Raw genomic sequence first — 23,508 nt, 5'->3', positions numbered from 1 at the left:
CATGGTCTCTTATCTTCTGCTACATCACAGAGTTCTCTATAAGGGGAAAAAAGTATAATGAATTAAACTGAATCAAAACTTTCAACTCTCTTTTAATTGTAGCTGCTGACTTACGCAAGGCAAGAGTGCAATGCATCATAGACTGTATTCTTGCCCAAAGAGGTCTCAGTGATAAAATTACAATTATAATTATGTTTCCTTTAAAATGGAGATTTATATCTTGTTTGCCTTTATGCATATAGGACAGAACATCTATATCTTTTTCTATGCATGTGGAAAAGCCTGCCTTCCATCTCTCCAGGAGCATCTTGTCATTTTTCTGCCCATCAGCATTTTAAAATTGACAACCTTATGACTAACTCAACCTTTTGGATATATCGCTCACACTATTAGTTGTAATGTGAGGTATTGGCAACACTTTGCATTTACCATAACTATGTTTCATTTATTGATATATACATCCCACATGCACTCATCCATATATTCATACCTACATGTATGATCACTTTATACAATTATACAAAAGCAATTACTTTCAGGAAAGATTTTCATGATGTCGAAGGTTTCTTACATGTATTTTTGAATGTATGTGTGTGTATAAACTGAAATCTGGTACATGCAGAACTGCAAAGAAATTTAGTAGCAGTATTTCCAGCATGAGGCTCTGTACTAGAGCCCTAATGGGCTGAGAATAGCTTTGTCAGTGCAACTTGGCTCAGGAGTGTTTGATGCAGTGCTAAGTTCAGTTTAGAGTATTTACTGATACGTGTCTTGAGCAACTGTCAAAACTGCTTGGAGCTATGAGATTCAGGCTTTTCCAATCCCAGTGACCAGCCAGCCTCCTGAGGCACGAAAAACTGCTTCAGGGTAGCTATATCCCACAAATTCACTTTGTGTGACCATAAAAAAAGGCATGAAGAAAAAAGCAGTTTTACTGGGAGAAAAACTGAATGAAGGTGTCTTTGTGTCACACTTTATTTGCTGTGTTGTTACCTCTGTTCCTCAGATATGGAAACAGAGTGCAGGCAGAATTAATTGAGAAACATCTGTTTACTATCACTGTTTACACTGGAGAGATCAGAACAGCCCTGCTTTCTGGAATGTTGAATGTTATCAAGCATATATTTTTAATCTTCAAATTCAATATATACCTTTATTTAAAATTTTTCTTTTAAGATTGAATTTTGTGCCTCTTAAAGTGAGATATTCATGCCAGAAAGATGACCTGCTGTTCTCAGGGAGAGAAGGGGAAGCTATTAGAAAAGAAGAAGATTTCTTGATAATCAAGGACACCTGTGATTCTGTGTTGCTTTCGAGAGCACAAAGACCTATAGATCTGTTCTTTCTTCCAAAGTAAAATGCCTGTGATCCGTAAGAAGCTCCAATCCTTCCTTTTCTCACCCCAAAGAAAAAAAGAGAAAGAAAGAAAATTATGCACCATCAAATCAGCTGCTCTCTGTTTCTTCTTTAAAAAGCTGAGGATGTTGCTATTTAACATAAAACCTTGTGACCTTACTACTGCGGCTGCTTTGAAACACCAAGCTATTTAATGATGCAAATTGCAAACAGAGGGAAAACATCAGAAGAACCTGTCTGGAAATTAGTGTGTTTGACTGAAAATTAGCTAGCTTAATCGAACTTGCAGGAAGTGGATTTTCTATTCAGAAGTCTGGCTTAGAGCTTTTGTCCGTCTGGGTTATTCTAAAAGTATATAGGACCTTTGGAAATGCCAGGAATTAAGACTCTGTGTAGCACTTGCAGTATTGTGTTTCTGTCTGATTTGCTTATATTTTAGACTAAAATCATTCAACATGAGAATCATATGTTATGCAATAATAAGTCTTAGTTCAGACAGACCAAGCAAGTTGTGTGAGTTCAGGTCTGTACTTCCTTAAAGCAACAAAATGATTGTGTTCTATTGGTGTAACTAAAGGCAGTGCGGTGCTTATCCATTCATCCAAGCATGGAAGGGACCCTCCACAAACAGACTTCTGTCTTTTTGCAAGGAAGAAAGACCTCAGCTGCCCATGTCACATTTCTCTATAGCTCTCCGGATTTGCATTGAGAGAAGCTGTATGGGTAGGGTGATTAAGATGAAGGAGTGGGAAGGCAAAGCAGCTGCTGGTGGAAGCGAAGTGCCTCTGTCAGATTGTGCCCATCCTTGCAACTATGCAAAAGGATTTTGGCCAGAAGATTCTCACTCTGTTTACTACTGCTGAGACCTCAATGCCAGGTCTTTTCAGGGGCAGAGTACATATTGTCCATTACATTTTGCAAGAAGGAGGAAACTGAGGCCACTCTTACCAGTGTTCCAGCTCTTCCTGGCAAATGGATATTTTTCTGAATGCATGCATACCTCTCACTGGCTTTGGCATGTGTTCTGTTAGGAAATTAAAGGCAGAACAAGATAAGCCATGTCCTACATCTGATTCAATTTAAAATCTTGGAATGTGCCATGTGAGCAAAAAGATTGCTTTAAATATGTACTTCAGTAAGTCCGTCTCCCATGCCTTTGCCTGTTATGACTAGTTGACTGTGATTTATTTGTATGAATTTGCATTGTTGCCCTGGTATTAAGAATGAGAGACTTCAGTATTGCTGTCATTGGAAAGCCACTTTGCCTGTGTAAAGGGTATGTTTTGAACTTGCAATGAATGCATTATGGTCATACCACTAAGGACCAAAGTGAAACAGTCATAAGATAAGGGTCATGCAGAAATAATTGAAATTTTTCAAATGGGAGTGCTTGAAAGTAGGACAGTAAGTTATATTAAAATACACAAACAAAAGTGTCCAAAGATTCTCATTTCTGTCTTCCATCAGTTTCAGAAGGATTTATGGGCAGTCACAGTCTGAAAATCAAGCAGTACACATATTTGGACTTAGTAATCTGGATTTCAGCATCTTGATTTAAACATTTGGTTTAAGGGCAAGTTGTCAATGAAGACAATGCTTTGTCTGAGTAAGGACTGCAAGGTTAGATGAAAATCGGTGTTATGGTATTTTGTCTGTTAAAAACGGATAATTTTAGAAGTGTAGAAAGATTTCACATCTCATCAGAAATTGCTGAAAAATCAAGGACTAAATAGTGTATTTGTGGGGTTGATTAAACTGGATGATGTTTCACACTGGAAGTATTTTCATGAATATCTCCATTTTGCTAAGACCAGAGATTTGTACTGTTCTAGATGATATAATAATATTTTATTACTATTTTCATTTGATTCAGGCATTACAGTACCAAGTGTATCCAAGAACAAATATATCCATAGATACATTCATATTTATAATTATGGCTAGAGCCCTATTGTGGAAGAAGATTCACTATTAGGAAACATACCAGTGCCAAGTTTATCTTTCTTCCACGTAGAGATATTTCCAACACAGAAAAATATATGGAAAGAATTTTACTGTTATAATTCTACTGTCATGATGGACCTACTTTTCCATTGGTGTAGACATCAGAGATAAAATACATATTTTTTGTATTTCCTTTTTTAGCACTGAAGGTCCATTGGTCTTTAAATTCCATGAAGGCATAGGGTAGAAATGGCCATTTCTGAAAACATTTCCTATTCTTCATAATTCTGCTGACAATGCTGTAGAATCAGATGCCTTATAGGTAACTTTCACAGTCTTATAATGTGCTGCCACTTCTTCACTCTTTGTTTAGGCCACAATGTCATAAATTTAACATCCAGGAAATTATCCATGTTATGAAATGCTAGTAGAAAATAGGTGATTTGATTTTCAATGAAAAAAATAGAAATGCAGTGTTTTCACTGGAACTGTTTGGAAAAATTTAAACAGTAGGGAAATAAGAAATAAGCATATTTTATGGAGGATAGTTAAAGTGGTTGAAGTGGGGGAATAGTATTTAATTTCTCTTAGCTGTTGTGATTGCTTTAGTCTGCAGCTTTCTCAGTAGACCCACTATATGCATGACTTCATTCTGACTACTATTGTTAGAATGAAACAATAATCAATGTATAATTCCTCTTTATAAAAGAAATGCATCTAACCTGTCCATATGATGCACTATGCAATCAGTCTTTTATAAACCAATAAGCAATATCTGTAGTACACAGTTGTCAAAAATCACTTGCACAGTTTTTTTAAAATCATCTAACCCAGAGAAATAGTGGGGATAAAAAGTGCAGAAATTTAAGAAATTGATTACCAGTTGGGTCTAAATTTGGAAGAAATACTGAAAAATTTTTTATGCTGTTTTATCTGGTACATGCCTTATTTATGTTTTAAAGTGCAATTCACACCACTATAATTAGGGGTTGATAATAATCCCTAAAGCAATGGGGAGTGCTATGCTATTCACCTTAAGACAAGGAAAGACCTGTGAAATGTTTGAAAAAATGTGATGTAATTGCTGAAATAAATGGCAAATTTTAGAGGAGAAAACAAGAACAAAAGACAGTGAAAACTGCTGGTCTCCTAGGTAAACTTAAGTATTGACAGGTCTGAATTAATAGAGACTATTTTTTAAAAGGTTCAGCGTCAGCTATATATTGCATTTACTCATTCAGTTCCTACACACTACTCTTAAGGGGATTGCTTGATTCCTGACACTGTGTGACAGAAAGAAACTTTGCTTTAGAAAAGAGAAATAAAGTCTATTTCTATTTTATTCTGCAAAAAGGAGCCAAATACTGAAGTTCTATCATTTTAGACATTTTAACATGATATTTGCATGGGACTATATTGAACTCAGTTTGAAAAAATTTTATGGAGTTCTTTAGTTGCGTCTTCATTGGGCAGATGCTAGATCCTGCTAAAACACGTCTTGGATTTTAATCCAAACCCCTAAGTATTCAATGGAGCGCAGGTTAAAAAGTGCAAATGAGCACACATTGTGAGTTAGCTCACAAGGGAGTGTAACAGAAGAGCATGCCAAGGAGCTTGAAGACTACAATATGAATATATATTTTGTGTCAAAGGAGCACATCCTTTGTAGTGGCCCTGAAATAATACTGCAAGGTATTCTCCTGAGGCAGAATTTAGTCTCTGGATAGATAAAAGGCAACCTCCAGGACCTAACTAAATGGAGAATTGCTTTACTATATCCACTCCACTCTTCAGGCCTTCAACTGTAGTTTTATTAGACAACCGGTGTAACATTATATGCTGTATATTGCCTGCTACAATTTTATTATCATCTTGGGCTGGAGACAACATTTATAAACTAAAGTGACTTTGAAAGCCAAATACTGTGTTCAGAATCCCATACAAAAATTAAGAAAAACTAGCTTTTCAAATACATAGTTACTGCACATACGATTTGTTCTCCTTCAGGTATGATTTCAGAGTTGTCGCAGAATTTCACAGATAGGTTAATAGGTTTAGTAGTGGAACAGGTTCAGAAGCTGTTCAGTTATAATGTGTAAAATTTTCAGCTTGTCTGAGAAGTCACAAGTGTTTATAAAGGGGCTTAGAAAGACATATTTCGAGCTTCTTGCCCACCTGGAGTGTTTGAACCCACAAATGATAGGTCATTATATCATTATATAAAGTCAGTGATCACACGCTTCTCCTTTTTTTTTTTTTTTTAACCTGGCACAACTTCTTTCACTATTATGTTTCCTATTTTCCCTTCCTAGGAAGTTTAAACCTTAATACAGTCGTGTACTCAGTACAGGACAATTTTCAAAATTACATTATATGTATTGTAGTGTAAAAAACCCCAAGATGTCCCAGTTCTTCATATATAATGCATTAATAAATATGTATTTAATTTCAATCAGGCAAAATTATCATTGAAACAACAATTAATAAGACTTTTTCTTGTCCTTCAAAATAAATTTTAAACAGAAGCGAACTGCTGGTATTTGTCTGACCTCATCACAGCTAAAGAAAATTATGGAGACTAGAGCTACAAAACTGGAGATACTTAAGCATGTATATCTCATATCCATAAGTAGTTGTATTAAAGCTGGCCTGGTCAAATTAGTTAAGTTAAATGCAGGTGACACGTGAAACTTTGTAGTAAAATTTCTGTATGTTCTATATATCCTACTTAGGAGATTCTAAAAGAAGGGAAAAAAGTTGTTTATATGAAATATCCCGACACTAAGGATCTGTAATTTAGTCATTATTTTTTATTTTTATATCCCTATGGACATTTTCTTTCCACCTTCAAACTGGTGAAAGTTCCTACCTACAGACATCATAAGTGGAATAGTTAATTTGTCTCCATGCAGTTATCTCTTACAATCTGTGGGACTGTTGCCATGACTCAGAGTTTGTAAGTTTGTTCTCATCATATTTCTGGCAAACCAGAGTACCAACAATTTCATAAGAAAGCCCAGTTTTCCAAATCACAGATCTCAGCCCATTTTTGCTGACAAGTCTGTGCTTTTTAAAGTACCTGAAAATTGGAAGTTTGAGTTTTACCAGATAAAGAGCTCAGATCCTCTGGGGTTTGCCTGTTACCTTCCTCCAGTGGTTGAAACAGTGACTTTCAAATTCTTTGAAATACATTATTTCTTAATAAACGTATATTTTTGTCATCTGTGCCAGATTGATCCAACACATTAAAAATGCTATGTCCACTCTCCAACCTGTGAGCAACATGAAGTTTAGCCTTGCCCATGTGCCATTTTCAAGGATGAAATGAATGCAGCCAGTTCTGAAAGTCTCATCATGGGAACAAAGTTTTGCTGTTTCTGTCACTGGTGTTTCAGAACTATTCTTACACACATACACACATGCGCACGCACACACGCACACACACACACCAGTTGTTGTCCCTCCACTTCCTCTAACAAAAGGAGAGCTGTTGTCAACATTTTTTTTCTGCTCTCTTGGTTGTATTTGTCGGGCAAAGATCATCATGCTCTGATTTAGTGTTTTCAAATAAGTGTGCCCTCTGGTGCAGCGCTCTATTGAGAGACAACACAGCCCAGGCAGGAGAGTTCAGCATGGCCACTAATAAAACACAAGTGCTGCTTTGTCAGGCCACGAGTGATTACTTGAACAAGTGCCAACCAAGAAACCAAACATTAGAGCACAGTTCTTCAGACCCTCAAGACAAAGGGCCAGTTGACTTTCCTCATTAGTTTTTGTGCCAAACATGTAAACACAGTTTCCTCTCTATCTTTGATGCTCAAAACATGCCAGCTTGTTAACATCTTGGGTGGTAATGGTGGTTTATGAGCCTGTAAAGACTATTATGTAGTGGTGGTTTTGTCCTAATTGAAAAGATTGGCTTATCCTAAGGAGGCCGTAAACTGTCATCTTTTGGACAATTTATAAATTCAGTCTTTGCTCTCATAGACTGATGAAGTTGCATGGAAGAAAGTTAACATACGCAGGATCCTCCTGTGTCACACATGCCCCTACTGCTACAGTTCAAATCACGGACTATATTAAAGTTTTATTAGGATTAGGATTTGTCTCCAGCTCACTGAAAAAAAACCAAAAAACAAAACCACCTCCTCCCCCTCCCCCACAAAACCCAGGTGATGAGAGCAGTTTTGGCTACATAATCTGCCTGATGAAACCTCATTGTAACTGTTGTGCAGAAAGCTTGCTGAGATTTTTTTTGTCTGACATTCTTTGTTTTTAAATGCTTTTATTTTGGGGGCCTCTGACATTTTAACTTCCTTTGCATTTTACGCCAGTCTTTCTTGTTTCTAAATGCTGTGACTGTACAAGATAATGGAAATTGGAACAATTTCAAACAAGCTGAACTGCTTGTGAAAGGTGTTGAATTTTAGTCAGTGTGCATGAAATATGATTTCTCTCCTGTAAATCCCATTCACATACTGTGTCACTGCTGACATGACATTTTACCGAAGCAAAAAGTGGAGGGTGTCTTAAAGCGTTCACCTTAAGAAGGGTTGTGCAAGGTAGTTAGCTCTATGAACAGGCTTTTCTTTTCCTTTTTGCAGATGATATCCTGCCATCTTTTAGCCGAAAACCTGGTTTTACTCCTTTTTCCCTTATAAAAATATGATGAGATTTTAAGAAATGAGGCTGATCATTAGGAAAAATAATAATAAAAAGAAACAATTTAGCCCAAGTTTTCAAGTATATTTGAAAGAGGTTGATTTGCCAGCCTCTGTGTACATAGAAAATATAAATCACATAACCACCAATTCATGAATCTAGCGAGAACTTAATTTTAGTCAATGGAGAAATTATAAAAATTAAACATGAGTAAATTATTTTGAATTTCCTTTCAAAGTACTAAAAGATAATAAAGGAAGAGAAGAACAAAAGAGGTATTCTGGTAGTTTCTTTCACCGTGTCACACACACACAGACAGATAAATCTGTCTTTTAAAATAAAGAATCTAGCATGTGTGGAGTTATCTGCAGATAGAGCAGTGAGCACATTGTGCTTAGTGGGAGCCAGCTGCTGTTGTGCTTGATGACACTGAATATAAGAAACTGCTAGATTTCTGGTAGAGTGTTGGCAGCCAAAATAAAGGCATAAATGGGGCTCTGTTAATCCTTTACACAGAGATTCCAGGGTGATATTAGAAATAAAATATTATTTGAAAAAGAAAACAAATGTATGGAATAAGAAGATATCTAATAATGAAAATTTAAGGTCTCAGTAGTGCACAGTTTTTCTCCATGGCTGCCACATAACCAAGAAACCTGGGGCTACCCATGTCCCTGGCTCTGGTTGTGTCTGGCCTGCAGGGTTTCAGGCGGTCACTCAGGAGGCTCCCAGGTTGCTCACCCATTCCCCCGTCCAGCCGCTGGGTGGACATGTGGTGGTCTGGGGATGCTGTCTGCAGTTTAAGATTTCTGTCAGAAATAGCGGGCTCCGTATGATTTAGGTCCCAGGCAGCATGTTTGGATGGAAACACTGGACTTTACCTGTCTGAGCTTTACCTGTATCATCTTGAATTCAGACTAATCCAGAGGTAACAGTAGAGGAGTGTTAATCATCCTTAAGTGGACCATTTGTGGACAAATGGTTTCCATCCAGAGCAAAACAGCTTTTTAAGGCAGGGCTGTATGGGAACAGAAGATCTCTCAGCTTTCCTTTTTCTTTTTTTTTTAATCATTTGAGCCACCTGATGAGGCCACTTTTGGAATCTCATGAAGGAATGAAAGATAAGTTTCAAAAGTTTTCAGAAGGCAGTGACAGTTCTGCTCACCTTCAGGGGAAATGAAGCAGAGAGCAGCCTGGCTCCCTGAAAACAGAAACACCTTCTGTATGCCACAACGGAAGGGTGAGCAAGGCTGAGGGAATTCTTGCCTCGGAAGTTCTCTGTTTTTAAAATGCTCACCTGTACTGTCCTAATTACTGAACAAAGGTATTAAAAACACTGTGCAAAATTACATGTGTCCTTTCATGCACAGGTACACTGTTAGCCCCCTAAAGAGTGAGAATGCAGTCCCACCATGGAAAGGACATGTTAATGCCATGAGAAGGTCTAGGGAGTCGGTATTCACTACAGAAGAGATTGTGAAACAGAACTTTCATTTCCTCAGAAGGTTTTGCTGAACATAGGATCTGTCTCCTCATACAAAAATGGCACTGAATTGCCAAGCCAGAGCAGTGTCTGGACTCTCTTGAGACTCTTAGGACTTAAACTGCTCTGGGAACAATCACAAGAGGGACCAAATACTGTAGTCGCATGAGTATACAAACTGGAAGATCCCAGCCATTTCTGTGATGGTTGGATAGCACATAATAGATATCCACAGGGGAGTGAGAGGACAGCCAGCTCCATTCCTGACTATCTGCTTTTGTTCGCTGTGGTTTCCAATGGCTTTTCCATGTGGCTGCTTTCCAAGATGAGTCCCCTGTTATGTAAGGCTGATGCAAAAACATCTTACCTAGTGATCCAAAGTGTTTGGTGTAACTATACTGTTCTCACTGGTGCCAATCACTGCACTATTTTATGGGTAACCTGAAAATCTGACCAGCCGTGATTTTATATTTTCTTCCAGATCACTGTGAAGACTACCCAACATCATTGGTAGCAGAACAATTTCACTTTGAAGCCAATTCAGGACTGCAGTAGAATGATGACAGAACATGCCCAAAAGCCTTCTGAAATTTCCTCAGTGTTTCAAATCTATAGCTGCCTTTGGTATTTCAGGAGCTTTCCCTACCTGTAGAGCTTCTCTTAGGCTTCTCAGTAGTACAGCCAAAATTAAGTTCCATGGTGATGCCAAAGCAGATTCTCAGTGTGGGAAGTATCTGTGGCAGATTAGGAGGGTTGGGGTGAGGCAAAGAGCTGGGAAAGTCCATCTGAATATGGAGGTATTGGTAAAACAAATGGAGTCAGTGAGAATGCAGGTGCTTGTGGTGATGAATCAGAGACGTATGGATGGTGGTCTCTCCTTTTCTCTCCTCCTTCTTCAAACCCACACTCTATCTCCCTTGCCCACTGCCTTGTTTATGGGAGTCTCAGTTTCTCCCCACATTCTTCCCTCTCCTCCTTTTTCCCAGACCTCTACTTTCTCCTCCAAGCTGCTGATCTACTTCATCTTGAACCTTCTACAAGAAGCAGTTCCTTTTCTCCTATACCAGTGTATACAGCATGTGCTAACAAACTAGAAAAGCTCAGTTATTCAAGTTCTGCAGCATTCTGGATGATACCTTCCACATGGACTTGAAACTGCCCTGGCATACTTGGGAAGGGATAGACTCTGGGTGTTCCAGATATCTTAGGGCAGCCCTCTGAATAAGTATAGCCAGATAGTTCTTCAGTCAGTTTGTTTAAGCTATCTGAGGCAGATGATACAGTCTTTGCTCAGGACTGAACCTATATGTGACAGCCCAGGTCAGAGAGTTGGAGAATGCTCTAGGACTGTCTGTGTTACTCTTTATGTCGTTTTGTTTCTGGATGATTGAAAAAGTAATGCAGCCTTTTCTGTAACATGGTGGATTTGAACAAGAACTGAATGTGGCTCAAAGTGTTCTGTATCAAATGTTATATTTATAGCTTGTTTTAAAACTCCTCTTCACTTTTTTACCAGTCTCCCTTAAAGAAATAGTCATTTCAAAATGTATTTCCAGTAGCTGTACATTTTTGATTGCCCGATGTTCAGGGTGAATACATTAATAACGTTCAAAGTGTGGTTTGCAGTTTTTCTGACATCTCAACACTCTGGAATTTCAGCAATCGAATCTGACCTCCAGAACCCTGCACTCAAATCCCTTGAATCGATTATGCTGCACAAAGCAAAGCCTGCTGTAGTGTTGCTGCTAAAGGGAAAATTGGAGAGTATGGTATTGGTGCTCTTTTGCTACCAAGTTCATCACTACAAAATCATGAGCTCACGTTAAACCACATAAGTATAATGAAACTCTCAGTATTTTGATGCATGAGCCAAGACCAATGCCTCGACCTTTCAGGGCTACTAAAATGGATACAGGAATAGCGCAAGAGATGTGTGTTCTTATCCTGAATCGTGTAGTGTGTATAGAGGTAGGGGAATGGATCACTGTATGCAAGAAACACCATTATAGATGTGTTAAGATGGTTTTTTACTGAAGTTCAGCATTGTACTGAAACCGTATACTTCAGGCGAAAACGAATTTCAAACTTCACTGCAACAGAATGAGCAGGGCATGGTGGGGAGGGGGGAGAAAGTCCGTGTGAGAAATCACTTTCTGCCAGTTTTGTCACCAAATACCTCTGCAAAACAAAATGATTGTCAGCGGATCAGGGAGATGAAGATTAAAGTTAAAAAAAAGTATCTCTCTACCTTGCTTCCATATTTAGTCTCCGTCTGAATGTTACTCATCTGATCATCTGCAGCAGAATTTGTTGTTAAAGATTTGTAGAATCTCAAGGAGAGGGAGATCGCTCAAGTTCTGGCAGAAACAACTGGCCAAAATACACGTTAAATCATGTTGGAAATGAGTGCAAATTACTTCCTTGATTCTTCAAGTTTTTCTCCTTCTTTGTGTATATAGCAAAGTAGCATGAAATGCCATTTATGAGGTCTACGGTGAGAAGAAAGTACATGACTGTAGGTGTCAGATTCTTCTCTTGGTAGGGTTCATCCTCTTGTCCTTAAATCCACAGTGATTATGTAGTGAATTATTAATGGCAAGGTAAATGTAGTCATTCTGGTGGAAAAGAAAAAGATGTGTACTGAGAAATTGTTACATGGCAAAAGGATAGGTTGTCATTTAAAAAACACTTTTACATTTAAGGTTCTCTCATCCTCTTGTTCTTCTATAAGCAGTTCTGGACAAAAGTGGGAGACTGCTACAAGGATAAAATTTCTGATCTGAGCGTCTCTCGATGCAGTGGGGAGATTCCCATTGGACCCATCCTTGTGATGACTTCTGTACGGAGAAAATCCTGTGCTGACTCAGAGCAGGATCAAATCCAGTCACATTTGGATCAGGGCAATAGAACTAAGGACTGATCAAGCAAATTTGGTAGAAGGGATGCTATGACACATTTTTGTGAAATAAAAAGACCATGGCTTTATAGAATAAAACAATGTCCAAGTCAGCCTAGTCAGAGAAGTGAAAGAGAGTCTGAAAATATGATACCTAGAAAAATCGACCTCAACTACTGGTATTTAAGTAAGAGTATAAGAAACGGGAAAATAATGTTTCTTTTTTTCTGACACCTCCCTAAATTGTGGTGATGTTACAGGCCTTTCATGATACTGATTGAATGTTTTATTGATTTGAGAATATTTTCACTCTGGTGTAGAGGAAATTTTTTTGAATTCTTCATTTTTTCTTCATTTTGAAAAAAATCTCCAGAAATGAGTATTTTCCTATTTCTGAATTCTTTATCACCTACAGTTTATCATATAGTTTATCATATGCTTTTATCCAGCCTCCCTCTTTAACAGCTTTTGTATGTCATCTGCCCTCATTCCAGAATGCATAGAAATATGGTGTGATCTTTTTATCCATGTGACTACTTTTTATGCTATATTCCCATGCTTTCCTCTTGTACAGCCCCTAGTAAAGTGGGTTCCCAGTCTGCTTTGAGAGTAAGTCTGCTTACTGCAGTGCAGTAATGACATATTTAATTTCTTGTTAATATAGTTCATTTAGATGCCTGAACACGTAAGTAAGAATTTTGGTGGGATTCAGAGTAACATTTTATTCTTTTAGAAAAATATTCTTCTTTGACACTGAAGCCAATTCTTTTAAGGAGTTAAAAATGTTATATTTGTGCTTTGTTCTTTGTAACGCACGATTTTATTCTACTTACGGAAGATGATCTTTCTGCTTTATTAAACCTGTAAAAACTTGAAAATTACAAAATCAACTGGAGAATGTGTACATTCAACAATGCCTCTTTCAAGGTAGCAATGAGGGTGGTTACATATTTAGAGTTCTGATCTGATCATTTATTTAAACTATTACATGATTGAATTTGGTTCTGGTTTGCATTCAGGCAGCTTCTCCAAATATGTTAGTGATATCATACATTGAAATTCCAAAGTGGGTGCAGGGCTCCCTACTTTTGTTCTTCTGCACTGATAGTTTTTAAAATGAAAGCTTTAATCTGTATTATATAGGATCATTAATTTCTGCATTTTACACTTGAGCAGCAGCATTCTGATTATCTGCTGCAATGAAAAATAAGCAGCCTTGCTCCTGCAGACTTAATTACTTACTGCAGGGCCCATCCCTTCCTAGTTATGGCACGCAGTCTGCAAATGGGGTCAAAAACATTATTAAAAACCAAATTACCCACTGGATGGAGAAAACAAACATGCAACTGTGACCTAGTAGACCTCACCAACATAGAAGCCAAGCCTAGCTGCACACGTTACACAGCCAAGCAGAATTTGCTAAGGAGCTCTCTTCTCAGGTAACAAAATAAGTGGCCAGATTTTCCAATTAACTCATCACACAAAATAGCCATGTATGCTAACAGAATATAAAGTACATTATGGCTAACTGTTTTATAAATATGGGAGGTGACTGTCTAGAGCTCTTTGGAAAATCTGCCCACCAGTTAAGTGGCTAAATATTGTGTGAGGTTTCTAGAAAATCTGGCTTTGGCAGCGAGGACCACTGTCTCTAAAATCTTGCTGTGTGGCCCTCCTGAAAATTAAGCTCTGTTGGCCAAATCCTTTCACGAGAGTGATTCAGCCTTAAAGAAAATTATAAATAAACTTTGAATAAAGGAAATATATTGCATCTACCATTGTTTAAAATTAACGCTGGATAAATTTTAGATCAGGCAGTAGGAAGCATGAAGGATTTGGGAAATTTTAAAAAGTTAATAAAATACTTTAGTGTTTACAGAAATACCTGAAAATGGAATAGCAAATGCAACTGAGTCCTTTGAAAAAATAATAACCTGTTTGTTTAAACACAGTATAGGAGAACATGGCATAATATTTGTAGGACTTCTTTAGCTGAACAGATGAAAAAATGGATCTGAGATGAAATTTTCCATGTCTAAAAGTCTAATGGATGGTAATAGAATTGTAAACTATAAATGAAGTGCTGATCTATTTATATTAACAGAGATAACAGTATTTACTTGCAATATTTATAGCAATAGTATGCTGATCTAATTTATAAGACTATGGGCCAAGGAATCTATTGTTCTGAAATCACATAAAAGCAATAATAAAAGAAAACAATAAAATATTTAAAGTGCATTCAAAGAAAATAAGTCTATAAAATACACAGTTAACATTAAAAGATCATTCAGTACCATTTGGAATTTGTCTACTTGAATACATTGTATGTAATTAATTGTAAGTACTGAAAATTGCTGAGGCTTAAAAATATGATTCAGTCCAGCACATAATAGTATAATATTTTTTCAGTGAAATAAAAACATTATAAATTATAAATAATAAAACTCCAGGAAAATGATCAGGTTACAACAAAACAGTAGTAAGTTATCAACATGCAAAAATATGAGAAAGAGAAACACAGACAGGGTATAATTATCTAGATATCACGAGCAATTCCATAGTAAAGTTTGTGCTGTAATTTAAACTTCAAGCAGGATTAAAACTCCCCTATTTTGTATTTGCTGAATTCTGTCTATGAATCCAGCAGAATCACCTTCATGGGACAAGAATGATTTTTTTTTTAAGTGAGCTACTGAAGTTTTCCTATGATCTTGTTCTGTTGAATTGCTGCTCTGCTTTCCTGACAAGTCCATCTGGATAAATAATCATGATCCAGACTTCTTGCCACTGAATTAGTATTTCAGCCACAAGTCACATGGAATTTTACTACTGAACACAGAAGGCCTTGTCCTTTTTATGCTGGAAGCTCTGGAGCTGTGGGCTTTTTTTGTTTCCTGGTGCTGTGAGCCTGTTCCCAAATTCACTAGCAGTGTAAGCAGAACCAGGGAGCCCCAGAGGGACCTGGACATGACAGGGAAAAGGAGGGGAGGGAAGAGGAGTATCTGAGGGAGAATGGCAGTGCTTTGGGAATCCGAGTGGTGGCACAGGGATATTAGAGAAGGGAAGACACTCCTTAAGATGGATTTTGGAAAAAAATGGGAATTTGATCAAGGCTGGGGAGGACTGGAAGGATTAGCAGGACTAGGGGTGGTGTGTGGGGTGAGGAAAGTCTTGCTGCATACACAGGCCTGACAAGAAGAAGCTGGTGGTGCACTTAGGGGCTGAAGAAAAGAGGGCTGTATCTGAGCTAAAGCAATGTGAAGACTCTCCTTGCACAGCTTCCTCTGCTTTTCACACACTCAGGTGGCAGCTGGCTCCCCAAAGGTTTGACTCAAAATCCCTCGGCTCCCCTGACCTGCCTGCTCAGCCCTGTATGCAGAGCATCAAAGCAGACACTATGCTATAGACTGTATCTCATTACAGGGGCATAGATGTTTGAGAAATCTTCCAAGCTTTGCCTTGGAGGAGCAAGGAGTTCAGAATCCGCACATCCTACTCCCGCAGAGCCAGTGCAGCAATTGGCTTTTGCTGCTCTCTCTGGTGACTGCTGCGGGCTGGCGGGTCTGCAGTTTGTAACGTGCCTTGGGCAAGAGGCACTGTGGAAATGGAGAGCACTGCTACAGCCTCACTCTGAGCACACTCTTCCCTGGGACTCGCTGATCCTGTAAGATGATCTGCTAGTTCATTTTCCATTCATTTCTGCTGATGCAGAGTCCCAGAAACTTAAGTGGGCCTTTGCAGGAACTAAATACTTGCTTGCAGGAATCTGACAGCAGAAGCTGCACCCTGAACTGGGATATTATCTTCACTTAATCTTCTGCCTGGGACTGCCAGCGAGTGCAAGTCTCTGGTACTGCTGCAGATCCCCTCCTTGAGTAGTCCCCAAATCTCCACATCCAGTCTTCAGCACATGAATTCCTGACCTCAAAACTAAAATGCAATAGCCCTGTCAAGTCACTGAATTAGGGATGAGAAGAAATGTTTCAGAAACACTATATGATCAGTGCAAAAACCTGCATAATTGGCAGTGCACTCTCTCTTTTTATTTGCCTGATGTGATTCGTTGTTGCAGGAACAGCCTTTCAGGGAGGAAACCTAAGTCCTGCTCTTGCTATTGTTGCAATCATGACTTGCTTAAATGTTTTTTAAAAGTCTGTCAGGTTGGTTTGTAGATTTGCAGGCCAATACTTGACACTCACTTTCATATTCCTTAGTCCAAGGAAACTGCAGAGCCACGAAATAAAAGAAATGAGTGCAGCTGATCACCAACGCCTTGCTACATGCTCCAGGAAGAACATTAAATCAAATCACAAAGTTTCCTTAACATTTACACAGTGACAGTGAAATCCCTCCATCTAAAAACATTCCTGGAGCAAAATGCACAGCAGTGATTGCAAAGCTGTGTCCTGCAATAGCAGTGTGAAATGATCATGTACAGGAACCAAATTTTTAACTCTTTGAGGAAAAAATGGAGGGAGAAAAATAGTTTATATTATATTCCCCTGTATGATTCTTTGGTCTTACCTTGACATGGAGGACCAAAGACAATTTAAACTCCTCTGTACATGCAGTGAAAGCCAATCATTCCTCTCCTTTTTCAAATTCCTGCAAAAATGGGAGCCTCTCTGCTTTGCTCAAGTTATCCAAAGTCTCTCACAAATCCTCTTATTGCCATATCCTGAGATTTTCCCCTATATCTCTAGACCAATTCAGCTCCATTTCCATTCTCTTTGCTATGCCTTCTTTACATACAAACCACTTCCTCCCTAAATTCCCCAGCTAGATATTAATGTCTTGCTGAGAAAACCTGATTTTGATTGGCCAGTTAATGATCATTCACAATGGAGATTTATTTTTGTCTCACTGTCTCTGTCTGCTGCATAATAAATGTTTCAGTGTCTTGGTGTTTTAAATTGTGCATTGGTCCATTTTTGAAGTAAATGGTTCATTTCAATCACTGTCCACCCTGCATGTGAATCACATTTCAGAGGTACATTGTTTTGCAGGTAGATCTAAAATTATGTCTAGAAAGCCTCCATGTTTGTGGTCACACAGCACCAAGACATGTAATTTTTGTCACTAGTCACGTGGATTTTAGCCTTTCTCATAAAACACCAGGTCCTGCAAATCTGATGAGAATCTGAGCTTTAGTAAACAATTTTTTAATAAATATTTTTTAGTCTTTTTGTGGTGCAGAAAGCTGGAAATTACACCTTAAAGGCTTAAAACTTAAGCATTTTATGAGAAGGACCCCTAAGAGGTGGTACATCTGTGTGTGGAGAGAGGGCTCTAATCTTGCATTATATAAAAGTGAGTTATGGCTTGTAAATGCTTGGAGTCAGTAAGCTCTTCTCATGTATGAAATACCATGATGAATGCACATAAACAAGGAGGAGCTAAGCTACATGGAAATCCTGGCGTTGTTATATTTAACTTGATGGTGGGCTTTGTGTTTTATTTTACACGAAAATTCTTCCTTTCTCTTTTGGTTTCTCTTAATTCTTCTCATGGTCAGTAGTATATGGCCTAATCTGAACTCACAGAAATTGTCTTTTTGCATCACTATTAAGGCAGTACTTTGGGAATTATCTTTCAGTCATGCAATCTCTAGACTGAAAACTCTGCACACAGAATCCAGGCAGACATACCATGAAATAGAAAGTTTGAACACAACTCGATGAGAAAGAAGTTTCTGTGTTTCATTAACAGGGAGTGTTGGGCCAATGGGTTTACAGAAAGAAGACTCCTCTCTCTGGTATGTCTGATATGATTTTCACTGACAAAACAGAAATGGCAGCATTTGCACAAATTCCTCACTAAACTAAGACATGTATGTAAGCTGGGCTCAGCCAGGTTTGGGTTCAAAACCTGTAAAAATAGTGCAACAGGGTCATTGTGTAGTGATTCACTTTTAAATTTGCATTGAGTGAGTTCTCAGCCTCAGCAATGTCTACCACTTTTATTTAAATAATCTTAACTAGAAATTATTTCTTCTCTGATCCATTTTTTAAATTATCCTGTGCTGTGATAAACAATGAAACATACTTTCAAGACAGGGGGGCAGAGGGGCAGAAGAGCTGAATGCATCCTGCAGGAAGATTCTGTTTAATGCTGAGCTTATAAGGGAAAGGGTTTATGATAGATCAGTTGACTGTGGTGTTTTTAAAGGCTATAGGAATGATTTCCAAGGAATTAACAAAAAACTCTTTGAGGTTTAGATGAAAAAAAAATCCTTTGGAAAGCTAAAATTGCTTCATTGTAGGAATCTAGCAATGCTGATCTGATTTCAGGTACTCTGTGTGTATTTGCATTAATGTCTTCTAATAACACAGCTTTTTTTTTCCTTAAGCTGTAAAGTAAAATAAACAACTCAGAAGAACTTTTAAAATATATTTCTGAACTCTCACGGTGGACTCAAAATGAAAAATAATATGACCAACTTGCATAAAAGATAAATTAGGCCCATTCTTGCAATTAAGAAAATTTCTGTTACAAACATGATATTTAAAAGGAAAAGCACTGTTAAAAGCAGTGCATATTTTAAGCTGATATTTTCAGAATATTTTCAATTTTTTCAGGCCATTAGATAAGGATAATATGTAAAATGAGATGATGAACCTTGCAGAGTGCCTATCTATCTACTCCCATAGAATGGACCTAAATAAAATGTCAATAGATACAGAATGCAAATGGAAGCAAATACTGATAAAGACAAAACCATGCATGTCAACAAGAGTGTTAAAACCAATGTACTTAATTAAAAAAGTGAAGTCAATTAAAATCAAAACAACAGTGCAGCATGTACAAATGCTGGAATAATCATTAGGCCTTGCTGAATAATGGAGGAGTATAGAATTTTTTTAAAGTAAAACAGCAGGGGTGATACATTACACAAAGCAACAATCTACAGCAATATGACAATTGAATTACTTCAGCCCCATTAGGCAGGTGCAGAAGAATAATTAACATGAATTTCTTCAATGGCAAGGAAAAAAAATAAACTTTTTTGTCTAGCATAAACTGCTATTTTTTCCCTCTAAAATGATGAGAAAATACGACAATGAGCAGACTGATTAAAAACAGAACTTTATGCTTATCTTCTTTGGAAGGCTGATTAATCATGGAATAAAATATGCGGACAGTGTATTTTCTAATAGTCTGAAAATGTTAAAACAGGCCAACATGGCCTCACTTCAGCTTTTGGTCTTCTGCTGAGGTATGAGCTTTGATTGCTCATATTCAAACTAAAATATAAAAGGCAGTAGGTTTTGAATTTTTAAACTCTTTCTGATATAAGAATTATTCAGTCAAGCCTCAGGCTCTACTAGTATCTGTTTTTCCATGTCAAATCAAAATAAATTTGTGACCTCCAATTTCAATCTGAGCAACGAACTGTTCTCTAAATGCCGAAAAGGAGTGAGTGAACTTCATACTGTCTCGTGAAATGCAAGCTGCTTCTTAAACTAGAATTGCTTCTCAAATGTTTTTCCCTTCAGAGTTCTACTAAAATACTTCTATTTATTTCTTTTGAAAGAGATTGATTTGGAGAGAGATAGCCATGCAGTTTGCTGAGGGACATTTAATTTTCTTCCTTTAGAATTAAAGAAGTGGGTAAACACTAGCACTGATCTTGTTAGTAATATTAATTACAGATATGGACAGAAGATCTCAAGTGATCGAGTTAGCATATCTTAAGAAGCTGCTGCTCTGCAGCTAGTGAGACTGCAGAGGGATTAATGCTCATTTTATGAGCTGAGGTTGCATGCTCTGGTAGCTTGATCTAAGCCATTTTACTTTGTGTATGCAATGCAGTAGAGCTGAGGAGTCTCTGGTCTGTCAAACAATTCGCCCTATCTATGCCTTCACCCCACCATCCTCTTTCCCTGTGGCCTTTTGGACAGATATGGACTACTAGTCAGATATATTCTTCTGTGAGACCCCTGCAAAACATGAATAGCACTAAAAGTTATCATTCCAGAGAAGAGCTAACATCCGTGGAAGGCTAACATCACTTTTCTGCACAAAACCCTGAAGCAGTCCACAAAGGACAGAAGCTACAAACCCAAGCACATGCCCAGCATGTAACCAGAAGGGAAAGAGAGGGATACACCTTACTGACAGTGTTTTGTGCTGCACTATAAAACAGTTACATGGTAGTCTATGAGAGCTTTATAATGCACATTTTGTTCAATTGCTGCTGATATTTTGGATCAATGTGGGCTTCTTGGTGTGTCTTAGCCTCCTTGGCTTTTATCACTGCTCCATCTTCAAAATGGGATCCATGCTGACAGAAGTCACTTTCACAAGGACCGTTTTTCTAAAAAGTCCCTATCCCACAGCCTCTGGCCAAACCAGTCATTTCCAGCCTTTTTCCAGCCTGCTAAATGACCCATTTCACTTCCAGTTAACTGCCATCCCCATTCACCTCATCAAAAGTATACAGGCATGCTCTTTCTCTTAGAGCGACAGTGTTTCCTCTTCCTTCCACCGCAGGTATCCAAATCCTCAAGCTGGTGGTGTTGTGAGGGCTGAGGGAAGCAAACATCCAACTCTGTTATTGAAACAGCTCATACAGAATGAAAACGCTCCTTACAAAGAATGTTTTGTTTCACAGAATGAGAAATGCCATCAGTTCCTAACAACCTTTGCAAAGGAGTGGTATACTCCTCAGTATATACCAGGTGGTATAGTCCTCAGAGGAAGACTTTTCAGAATCCATACAACTTACAGGGTATTTGTCAAGTTTCTACCGCATAGTTAACCTGTAGGGTTCTGAGCCGTTACTGCAGCATTTGATTTCTTTTGCAGTACACTGCTTGTGTTTGACAGCTCAAGGCAAGAGCAGGAGTCTGTTTGGGCAAAAGCATTATGTAGCATTGCTCTCTGTTAACAAACCCAGGATTTGTTCTGGGGGTCTGTATGAAGGGAACCTAAAGGGAAAAACATCTACCAGCTCACCCAAGAGTATGGAGACATTATGGGGATGGTTGCCATGGTGACTAGAATTACTACAATAACTACTTCTAATATTTCCCAGCCGTTCCATACTGCGCTGCATATTCCTTCTCTGCAGCCAGGAATGTGGTCTGCCTTGAGAAATCTCTGGGCCAAGAGAATGAAAAGATAGGAGTTGAAGAGAGGTCATCTCTAGAGGAGGGAAGAGCAGACAATTAAAGAAAAAAAAGACAGTAATAGAGATCTGAAGGAAAACTAAACAAACAAATGATTGCAGGAGTTGATACAAAAGTAGGCAATTCTGGAGAGACATGTTTTGTTCAAAGATCCTGATCTGCATCTTAGTTACAACCTTGTAATGTCATGCAATCTACTGAGAAAGACTGTCTGAAAACATCATTACATTATTCCAGGTTCCTGCCTCAAACATCTCCCTTTTTGAAACCCAGCCTAATGGGACTATTGCTTAACCTTGTTTTCTTAACTAGAAGCAATGGTTTCTATCCCTCAAATCATTGGCCTCTTACAGAAGCATGGTATGTACTGCTGTTTGTTAGCAGACCTGAACAGGGTGAGTATCCCTGCAGTGTGTAGTCCTCAGGTGTTTGACCATTTGGTTCCATGATGAATATGTTGGTATATTTTGTTGATGATATTTCACAGGAACAGTCTGCCCTGCGTTGTGGTCGACTACAGAGTTCATAGATGGTTAGGTGCTTCAGAGTGACATCCACAAAAAGCAGCCTGTGAGAAGAGTTTGGCTAAGCAAGCCTCTGAAATCCTGCCTCTTTGAGAACTGACACACCTTCCTCAGCACTCTGGAGAGACTTTCAGCTGAACACAGACACTTTTTTTTTTCAAAGCCACTTCTGAAAGCAGAAATGGCAGTTAGGGTGTTTTGATTTGGGGTTCCTCCCCACCCCCCAACATCTGTCAAATATTCCTGGGCAGATAAGAAGAAGCATTAGCCAGTGCTCCTCTTTGTTTCCAATTCTCTTTGTTTCTAATGTACATAAAAGAACTGAAGATTTATAGGAGCAGAGTAGAGGCCCATAACACTATAGCCTAAGGAGATGAAGCTGGTGAAGGAGAAGACCAAGTTAATGCATTTTGTCTTATAACTGATTTCACATAGAATATGTGAATCACCTTTGGGTAAGGCCCTCCCTACTTCATAGACTCCCTCCTCTGAGGTGACTGCCTTGATCACTAGATGAGAAAGTAATACTTACTGGCTTACTTTCCAGCTTTATTTATGGCTTTCTAAGGATAAAAATTATGAAAGTCTCTCTCCCGTGATCCTGTTGTGAGGATACAGCTTCTGGGGTGGATGGGTTTGATTCCCATTTAATAAAGAAGGCAATCAAATCCTAGATACATATCTCATTTCCAGCCTTTGCTAGATGAACCCTCTGAGATTAGCTTGATTATTGTTATGAGGGAGAATCAGCACCTGAGTGGGAGATAATACTTATCTGTAGTGCTATTCCGTTGGTTTCTTTTCTCTAAGAGATTGGGAACTCTCTGTCTAGACCTGTATGTAGGTTGGAGACTCCATGTAAAATCAAATGAGTACATGCTAAGCCTACTCCTGGGTTAATGTTCCCTGTCCCAAATATTTGGATACAACTGCTGTTTACCAGACAATGTAGAACTGACACATACAGCTTGCCTTTGTCTCATCAAAAATAAATTCTAGCTTGTAGTAAATGTGTGAACACGTAGCCATGGCAGCTATTTTTTGTCTTCATCATATGAGTGATCACATGGTGCTATTTGTTCATGATAACCTAGGCATCATACTTAGGAGATGAAGTAGGAGATGAACTACATTCATGTTATCTGCCAACAGCATGTCATTCCTTCCCCCCTTTCCACCTCCAATTTATTTGGAGAATAATAATAAGGCTTTTTAAAACTGGTACAGAATGAATAATCTTCTGAATATTTATTCCCATTAAAAGTAGATGCTTCTTCTTTTCTATCAATATTTTTAAATGAAAATGCTTTTAGCTGTTTTGCTTATAAAAAGGTTGCAAACATCACTAAAGGAATTGGCAGCTTTTATTCACAAGAGAGTTTTCTTTGGTAGGGTGAGAGGGAAGGGTTTGGTAAATCCTTTTTCTTGCCTACCCCCAGCACTTATCACTGCATATAAAGAGGTTGGATGAGGCCTGAAGGTAGTAGAAATGCTTGTCTGTATATGAGC

The sequence above is a fragment of the Apteryx mantelli genome, chromosome 2, assembly GCF_036417845.1.
Source record: "Apteryx mantelli isolate bAptMan1 chromosome 2, bAptMan1.hap1, whole genome shotgun sequence".
NCBI classification, from domain to species: Eukaryota; Metazoa; Chordata; class Aves; order Apterygiformes; family Apterygidae; genus Apteryx; species Apteryx mantelli.
The sequence above is the reverse complement of the archived record's forward strand: the minus strand, read 5'-3'. Positions refer to the sequence as shown.